The 9,623-nt window shown below is 41.9% G+C and overlaps 1 long non-coding RNA gene across 1 annotated transcript; it reads right to left on the bottom strand.

The window, feature by feature from the left end:
* Positions 1-5,177: 5,177 nt before the first annotated feature.
* LOC136561405 (uncharacterized) lies at positions 5,178-9,232 on the bottom strand. The gene is made up of 3 exons (XR_010784337.1): positions 9,143-9,232; positions 6,067-6,156; positions 5,178-5,865 (listed from the first exon to the last, which is right to left on the bottom strand). It is a non-coding gene; the product is annotated as an uncharacterized lncRNA (long non-coding RNA).
* Positions 9,233-9,623: the final 391 nt, after the last annotated feature.

The raw sequence follows: 9,623 nt of genomic DNA, 5'->3' as shown, positions 1-9,623 counted from the left end.
TGTCAGGTTTATGGGAAGTCTTTGAGAGACAGTGGGACATAGGCATTTATCCTGCTTAAGTACTTCCGTAAATCCCTTTGGACACCCTCCTCAACTGGTGGGCATGGAGAGCTTTACATTTTCAAAGGCAAAGTAAGGACATTAAATAATTAATCCTTACAATGTTTCTGTGATCTGTTACCATCTATATGGACGAGGAGACTGAAATGAAGGAATAAAGATTGCATGGAGATGTACAGAAGTATGGGATCTCTTGGTAATCAGCCCTACATTTATTTCCTTCCTGATATTCTGCCTTACTATTATTTGTGGATGAGTAAAGTTGGATCCACTGACTTCCTGCACACATTAAGTCTCAACTCTGACTCACCTGCCATCCTATTAAGAAAATATAATAGAAAATGAGGACATATCCCATGTGTTTTCTCAGGTTTCAATTGTTTCCAGAGGCTCAGGCAGCATGGAAAAGTGGTTAGTAATGCACTAACATTGAAGGAAATCTTTCACAAACCAAGTGGCATTGAACGATTGCTTTTTGATGTGATGTGCAAAAAACTGCTTTCTTTTTTCTTTTATTTTTTTTAATCTGCCTGACTCCATTGACTGAATCTCTACAATAAGAATGTGAGGTTGAGGATTTAGGTACAAAGAGGAGAGCAGCAGTTATATGCCAGGTTTTTAAAAGTGGAGAGATGATTTGATTAGACAGATGACAGCTGGAAACATGTTTTGAACCTCTCTGTATTTTGGATTGGCAGCATTGTCCCAGTCTGCTGCAGTCTGGTGGTTTGGAGAAAGACTGGAGATAAACAATAACCAGGATTTTATCAGAGTTGCTCTGGGGTGTGGCTGCACTGGGGAGCCCTGTGCATTGAGAGTGGGTGATAAGGCCTCTCTGGAAAGGTTATAAATGAAGATTAGTGAATAACTGCAGAGATAAAGGACTGCACCTTCCATGGTGGGTGTTCTCCAGACACCAGCAGTAAAGTCACTCAGTAGCATGTGCTGCTGGTCAGCCCTGCTCTGCCAAGTCACTGCTGTGGGTGGGATGGCTCTTGTTCTCAGCAGAATATCCCCAATATGGCTAAACCTACAAAATGTGGAGTCAAGACTGATAAATCCCATCTGCCTCAAAGGGGGATACCAGCCACTGCAGGCACCTACAGAGATCAAGACCATGGGAGAAATCCCACTGTGAAATTGTGAGATGCCAGCTAGAGATGCCATTGCGCAGTGGATCAGGAAATCTGCCCAGGGGTGTGGAGGGACTGTGTCCATCCCTCAGCCAGCAGAAGCAAATCCCAGGTCCAGAAGTATCTCCAGTCACTGTGCATGCAGTTCAAGGATATGGCTGGATCTAACCCAAATTCACTGTCAGTCTTTATGTTAGAAATTGTTAACCAAAGAATCTTCAGTAGGAGGGAAATTCGTTTTTTCTCTCATTTTTTTCGATACCTAACAGATTGAAATAACCCAATAAAAGACTTGCTTAGAGAAGGAAAACCAGAGTTCAGTATGTGTCCTGTATAGTCTTGAGCTCAGCTTTAATAAATTAATCAGTGCTGCATGAATATTCATTGAGCAGAGATGTGAGGAGCAAAGCTATACAGAACTTAGGAAACATATTTGCTAATTTTCTTTTCATAAATTATTATAATTTCATAATTTTACTCTATTTTTTGTTAGTGTTTGAGTCTTAAAAATGCTTTATGACTCGTTTTAACTCCTGGTAGTGCTCTTCTTGATGTCTTGGCTTAAGGGGCACCTTAGGACTTTTGAATTATTTTTTAATAGTTTGTTTGCAAAGCCGGGGCACTACATATGTAGGAGAGAGTTGCTGTCTTGAAGGATGACAGCTCTGCTTGTACAGCCCAATAGTAGCAGAAACAGAATTGAGTCCCAGTCCATTTCTCTAAGCACAGGGCCATGCTGTGTTTCCAGTTGGAAAGCTCAGGTTTCTTTTTTTCTTATTAATTTTTCTTGGTATGTTGCATGTGTGGTACAATTCCTGGCTGAAGCCTGCTCTGCAACATTCAGGAGGTTTATTTTTCAGCTTTGTCAGTTCTGCTCTTGCTGCTCATTCAGCCTGGAAAGTCATTTCCCCAGGGATCTGTGGACTAATTTGAGATTCAGAAAGCTTGGATTTCTCCAAAAATTGCTCCCCCTACATATTTTTCCCAATTCTTATGCTTTCCCCTCTTGGACTCGCATTTGCCCAGGAGAACCAGAGAAAGTTGGCTTTTTCTGAACCATCTGTGCAACATAGATAATACTGTCATCAAGACACTTGCAGGATTGCATTGCATTTCATCACCTAGAGAGTGTCTGCTCAGTGTTCATCCTGTGCTGTGCTGTCAGCTCCGGGCACGTGACCTCACTGGACTTTAAACGCTTGCAAAATAGGATCAGGAAATAGATGTGTGGTTTTCTCAATGTGGAAGTCCTTTCACAATGTCTGAAGAACTCAGCAACTTTCAGTTGTGCATCCTGAAAATAAATGCTTAGAAGAGCAGAGGTGTGATGACAGGATATTAGTTTAAATTCTTAATTTTTTTTCAGTGATAGACAATAGTGACTTTCCTGGCTACACTGAAATCAGTGGCAGCACTTGCAGTGACTTTATGAGGCTGGAATACACTGCTGTAGTCTTAACCAATTAAATGGTTGACAGCTAGTTAGAACCAATATAAATTTCTCAGATTAGAACCAATATAAATTTCTCAGATATTAGGAATATATAAGTTTTACCATAAAAAGTAACATGCAAATGTTACTGATTGAGGAAGATTCCTTACTTTCAGTTGTGAGCTCAAATGATCCCAATATTCAAATGTACTACAGGATTTACAACCAGTGGAGTAGGACTTGGAGAAAGTTATGGCTGGTATCTGAGAGCTGTAACATTTACAAACACTAAATGAACAAACCCATATATTTTTATGCTTGCCATTCCAGACCCATGAAACTTATCTCAAAGGTTACGAGACAAGGGACTGAAAATGATTCTATTGCACAATTGCTGCAGGGAGTTGCTGAGCATGGTAATTAATTGCTGGTGTATTCATTTGCGGCAGGAGGAGCAGCAGAAGGAAAATATCTCATTGAATTTGGAATTGTATTTATTCATGTATGCACTGTGGTGTTACAGCACAATTATTATCTGACACATTGCAAGCAGACTTGTGCTCCATTAGTTGCTGGAGCTATGTGCTATTATTGGATGATCTGCTACAAAAATGCACAAAACATTTATTTTGAGAGATGCAGTCAGGATTATAACTGATGCCTCACAGATCTCAGCCTGGCGTTCTCCAAACCCAGCCAGAGAAATAGGAAGCTCAGTTTGGCATCCTCAGCCCCTGAAAATGCTGAGGTGTCCCCAGGGTTGATGGAGGCAAAGCTTGGGCTCCCAGATCAGCATCTCCAGGGTTTTTATCTGTCTGGAAGGAGACACAGGGGCAAAGCCAGCCTGTGCTCCTTTCCAGTTTCCAGTGCAGTGCTGGCACCAATCCACAGGCAGCTGCTCATCCAGCATTCCTGGCTAGAGGATCATTTTAGCAGCTATATAATATGTCAGCCAAGAGGAAGCAAGAAGAAAAAGGAAAGTAGAGCTATGAAGTTAAACCCAAGAAAATAAAAATTGCAGGCAGCTGTAGTGTGGCAATGGCTGCTGGTGAGGTTAATAGTTAATTCAGTGATTCTGCTACATAGTTTCTCATAAAAACTCACAAATCCTATTCCAAGACTTTTCCCCTGAATTGTTCATTATTGTTTGCATGAAGCTTGTGAAAGCTGATATGACAACAGCTCATGTGAAGGTTTATGCTTTGGACAGCTTCTAAAAGAGTAAATATGGAGTAAATAGTAGCTGTAGGCAGAACTGTGGTGGTGTGCCAGTGTTACCCTCCCAGGAATGAGGGAAATACTCTGCGCTTTGCAGACATTAACCAGTGCTCAGCTGTAATTCCAACCCCACCAAGCTCAGCCGTGGAGAGTGTTATGGGATGTGCACGACCTGACCACACTCCAGATGCTGTGTCCAGGAGGATGTGGAGTGTGTCCCACCCTGCCACAGAAGGCAGTGGGCACAGGCTCTTCCCATGCCCATCTTGCATTGTCCCTGTGGGTGATGAAGAGCTGGCTCAGGTCCTTGTGCTGCAAAGAGCAGTGCCCAGCCCCGAGGAGCCTCATGGGTGCCAGCAGTGTGGGTAATAGAGTGAGGTTGTTTTACACAAAGGAGTAGGAGAATCAGGCTTGGAATGATTATTCCTGAAGATTTTAAAAATAAACCCAGCAGCTTCCTCTAGGTCTTCTAAACAAACAGCCCAAATGAATGTGAAGTTAACCTCTCCTTCCTCTCAGTCTGATGAAAGAAACAAATGGAAGCGATGACAGGATTATATTACTCCATTAATATGACAGATTTTAATTTGTGATAAGAAAAGAACCTCATTCACTGCTTTATTACTTTCAGAAATCCTAAAATCAATGCAAGATATGTCATAAACATCATTCTTGGCAGGCACTCATTGAGGTGAACATATAACTCAAAGATAGCTTGAGCTGAATTCTGACCAATTTAGCAAGTATAAAGCAAGGCGATAAGAACATTAAAAAGAAGAGACAGTAACAGAGTTAGGAACTGATGGTAGCCATAAATAATGCTGAAATAATAATAATATTTTAAATTTATATATGATGCCTTTCAGTCTGGAAAATCCCACAATGCTTTACAAAACTGAATTTAAAACACAAACTTAAACAAGAATGCACCATTTCTGGTGTGAAATATGACAGTTGTTTGAGAACCCAAGCAATGCCAAGTCGTTTGGGACAAGAAGAGAATAAGAATTTTAGTTTGCTGCTGCTGCACTAAAAGCTTGAGTTGAATTTTATTTCTTTCCTCTCTTCTAATCTATTTAATCTATCATCACTGGAAGCATCGGGATATTCTGCTGTAATACATTGCTACTATCCATAAAGAACATTCTCTTTACTGTTAATGATATCAGATGCACTGTTGACTTTATTTATTGAAAACTCTAAATGATCAGCAATTTGGCATTCTCCAATGCAAAAAAAAAAAAAAAATTACATTCTCAGCAAAAATATCTCCCAAGGCCAAATAGCAACAGTAGTTAGCATGTCCTTGTGCAGGGAATATTAACTCCCATGTCAGTCTAAATTCTGCAACCCTTGTCTTTCCCTGCAGAACATAATTGCTCCTTCCAAACACTTATGTAGCTCAGCCCAACTTGAGGCTGTCTTCTGATCTCAGATAAACCCAGGCAATCCTCCTGGCTTTAGAGGGATTATGCCAACATGAGTGAAACTAAAATTTACCCACACTGATAGGTGCATAAGGCACCGTGTGATGTTTGAAGGCTGCAATGGAAAAGTGCTGGAGGATAAGAAGGAAAAACCATAGACTGTGTACACAGAGCAATGGAAACTATTTAAAACAGCTCCAGCCTCAAATATTCTGTGTAGTCCCTTCACAAGGAGAAAGAAGTTACAGGATAGTCTGGATATCTGAATGATTTGGTTCTGCATTGTAATATAAAATAGAAAATATTGACTGCTTCTGAGTGATGAATGACACAATCTATTTGCAGGAATGATGAAGAAAAGTCAAGAAGCGATGTTGATTAAAGTTAATTAATACTTTCCCATTCAGGTCTGTAGGAGTGTTCTCCAGTGTTCTCCAATTCCAAGCTCACTCTTTCAATAATGGCACCTGCAAGGACTCTATATCAGATGAGCTTTACATCAAGCTTGTGGTAACTGTCCTGGAAATAGTGGAATTACTGCAGAGTACTGGACACCCTGGCATTCCTGGAGCATTTCTTGAAAATGGAGTGTTCCCTTGGAAAAACAGAAAATGAAGTTGGTGGTGGAGCTTTATCTAAAAATAACTTTTTAACCTTGGAAGCTACACTAGCTTGCATTCTTTGAACTGTTGTTCAGAGATGTGTATATAAGTACACACATACCTACATAGATGGACTCACTACTGGTATTGGGGACTAGTGCAATATTTAAAAGGTTTCTTAATTTTAGACCTACCTTTCTGAGACATTGGGCAGTCTCCTGTTCATTTGTTGTTTTACAGCACATTGGATTGGCTTCTTGGTCCAGCAATACACCAGACTTTAGCTGCAAGTTTAAATTAAAATTTATATTTCAAAACCACAGGATCGATGACATTGGAGTTGATACTCTGATTTCCAGGGCTTTGTGTCACCATCTCATAGCCCTGAAGTTGATACCAGGAGGTTGTTATGGACAAGGACTGTCCATGTAGGCTCTGGACAGTGAGGCTGGTGACCTCAGGCTGCCTCCTGATAGGGACATGTCCCTGTGTAAGTGACCCTTATCAACAGCTGCATGGAGAGCCTGAGTTTTGGGTGGGCATGGAGGTACAGAGCACCTCCACACCACCCCACGGGGACAGGCAGCTGGCACCTTGCATCCTCCTCCCACTTCTGTCAGGCTCAGGAACCCCTCCTGTCCCTCGGGGAGTGGGTTTGGGTTCAGGAATGGGGAAGCTGCTTTGATGTGGGGTGGTGTCTGACAGCTGTGCTGTGCTGGCCCTGTGTGCCACACTCCACTGACTACACACACTCCCTTGGGCATTCTAACTTCTTTGAATTTCTTTTTTCTCTCCTCACCTGAGCTGAGGCAGGAGGAAGAGAAAAATGTGTTTCGTTTATTCTTCCTGCTGTCTTTGCTCTGCCTTTCAGGCCTGTCACTGTGGAAAGATGCTAAATTTGTATGAAAACATAGACTCCAAAAAATTCAATTTTAAAGTGTATTTTAGTCCAGCTTATAAGAAATGGGTCATTCAGTAGCCTGCTTGCTGAGTATTGTGTTGCTTGTGTTTTGTCCACAGCCTTATCTTTCCCACACAGACTTTCAGTTTTTAGGAAACTGGTTTGCAGGTCAGTCTGCAGGTACCTAAATATTTCTGGCTGTTTTAAAACCTCAGTACCAGCTGGAATTAAGAAGAAGGTCTGAACACTAAGCCTACACTACTGCTAACTTAATCACTTTATATAAATTCCCTTTGGATGATCTCTTTTGTCCCTCTTCTGGAGGGTGACATTTGTTCTCCCAGTCTGCGGTGAGACCACAGTGAGCTGGCTGACCACAGGAACGGCTGCACCTCTCTCTGCTCGCTGCAGATTAGGAGCATGGGAGGCATCTCTGGCTTCTCTTTTTGTCTTTTTTTTTACCCTCTATGTCTTACTTGCAGAATGACTGAAAAAGGACGAGGTTGAGATATTTCCTGAATGTTGCATTGTGCTTTGCCCTGCATGGTGCACAGAGGAGGCGGGGAGAGAGGATGAAAAGAGCTGTGGGACAAACTTGGCTCTTGTGCCATGCAACTGCTCAGCAAACAGAGTCCACGGAGATTGGGGCTTCAAAACACTCAGGTGGGAGGAGGCAGGGCTGTCAGCTTTTCCTGCACCAGCCTGTGGAATACTTGCTGCTCCATATGATTTCTGTTTCTGTCTAGAAAAGTCTTTTTTACAGTAGGAAGAACATCCTGTAAATATTCTGTATTTACTATTTTGCTAGAGTTTATTCAGTATGCTGAATGTAGATCAATAAAATGAGGAGAAGGAGGGAAAATACCCCAAGATAAAAAAAAACAACTCAGAGTGCTGTGCATTCCAGAATAAACACAGCACTCCTTGACGTGGTACAGGCACTGTTTGTGCCTGGCTTCCCAACGGGGGTTCTTGCACATCCAGTAACTTTGTTTGTATTTTGTAAATTAGCAGATGGCTCTTTGATACAAAGGAGAATGTGTTCCCACATCAGATCGAGTATCTCTCTTCCTGTCTTTCCCCTCCTCGGGTATTAAACAAATCATAGAAGACACAAACACAATTGCCAAAAATAAGGCGGAGAGAGAGCAAAGAAAAAATATGTGTAAGTTGACTGTAAAGTTCAATTGACACTGACTGCAGTAAAGCAAAGAATATTACTGATTCTCAAATTTCCAACATTTCTGAGCTCCAGGGACCTAAGTACAGCCAGCTTACTTTGTTCAACCCTTTCTTTGTTTCTTTCCTGCAGGAGTTGCCTGAATCTCATCAGATGGGGGAATTATTCAGGAAGGAGTCACTGCTGAAGTGAAGGAATAATTTTGTACCTGTCATGTAACCATTTGATAGACTCATAGAATTGTTTAGTTTGAAAATGACCTTTAAGATCATCAAGTCCCACCTGTAACCCAGCACTGCCAAGCCCACCACTAAACCATGTCCCCCAGTGCCACATCCACATCTCTTAAATACCTCAGAGATGGTGACTCAGCCACTTCCCTGGGCAGCCTGGTCCACTGCTTCACAACTCTTTTGGGGAAGAAATTTTCTCCAATATCCAGTATAATCCTCCCCTGTTCAACTTGAGGCCATTTCCTCTCCTCCTGTCCTCTGTTCCCTGGGAGTAGAGCCCGGCTCCCACCTGGCTCCATCCTCCTGTCAGGAAGTTGGGGGGTGGGAGAAGATTCCCCTGAGCCTCCTTTTCTCCAGGCTGAGCCCCTTTCCCAGCTCCCTCAGCCACTCATGGTGTTCCAGACCCTTTCCCAGCTCTCCTGGCCTTTTCTGGACCTGCTCCAGCCCCTCAGTGCCAGGGTGGAGCCTGTGTCCTACTTGGTGATGCAGGTAAGGCACCGTGCCTATTTACCAGAAGTTGGGCTTGATCTTGGCTGGAACTTCAAGGCAGTAATTTCATTAATGTAACAGCAATTAAATGAGACACTTAGAAACTACATCTGGCTAAAGCATGTTGCCCATTGTTCTAAAAACCCCTCTTTTTAATTGCTGCTCTGAAATTTCTTTGGAAATCTTATTGCTGCATTAGTCAACTCTCTCCTTGTTTGCTTGAACTCTTGTCTGTACAGATAGCATGATGATAAATTATTATGTGTTTCCTTCTGCTTGCGTGTGTAAACTAAATATATAAGAGAAATGGCTGTTCTTTAGGGCTGCCTTTCACTTTTTGATCTATTTGTACAAGACCTGGCATTACTGGACCATTACTGCTCCTAGTCTGTGATTGAACCCTACAAGCACAATGGCACTGCAAATAAATAAATTGCTACCCTGAAGATAAAATTATATTTACTTACCCTTTTCCGTACAGGTCTTTGCACCAGAAGTCTTAAATGAAGAAGTACTTCCTCTGCTATTCCCACATCTTCTGCATCCATGTCTGGCTCCACTGACCTGGACTGACAGTGGAGGATTTGTCATTGGCCCTAACAGGAATGAGGAGTCCAGTAGCTGTGATGGTTTAGAAAAAATGAATAAAAGGCTTTGCTCTCCTGAAGCTTTTCCTGACATGGAGCTTGTGTCCAAATGTGGAACAAAGTATGGCTGCTTTTCCCTTGAGCACTGGGTAGCAGTTCAGGGGAAAATTTGCCAAAGTACTTGTGCAGAGACTAAAAGGGTAGGATAAAACCAAAATGGATTTAATGCTCATTCACAAGTATTACTCCAAGTGGAGGAAAAAAAATTAAGAGAAATATTTGCATTATATATATAGGAAAAATATGTATAATGGAAAATGCATATCCAATACTAAACATGGGCACAAGCCAACCCTCATTT

The sequence above is a fragment of the Molothrus aeneus genome, chromosome 11, assembly GCF_037042795.1.
Source record: "Molothrus aeneus isolate 106 chromosome 11, BPBGC_Maene_1.0, whole genome shotgun sequence".
In the NCBI taxonomy this organism is placed as follows: Eukaryota; Metazoa; Chordata; class Aves; order Passeriformes; family Icteridae; genus Molothrus; species Molothrus aeneus.
This window is presented reverse-complemented; position numbering and strand designations above follow the sequence as displayed.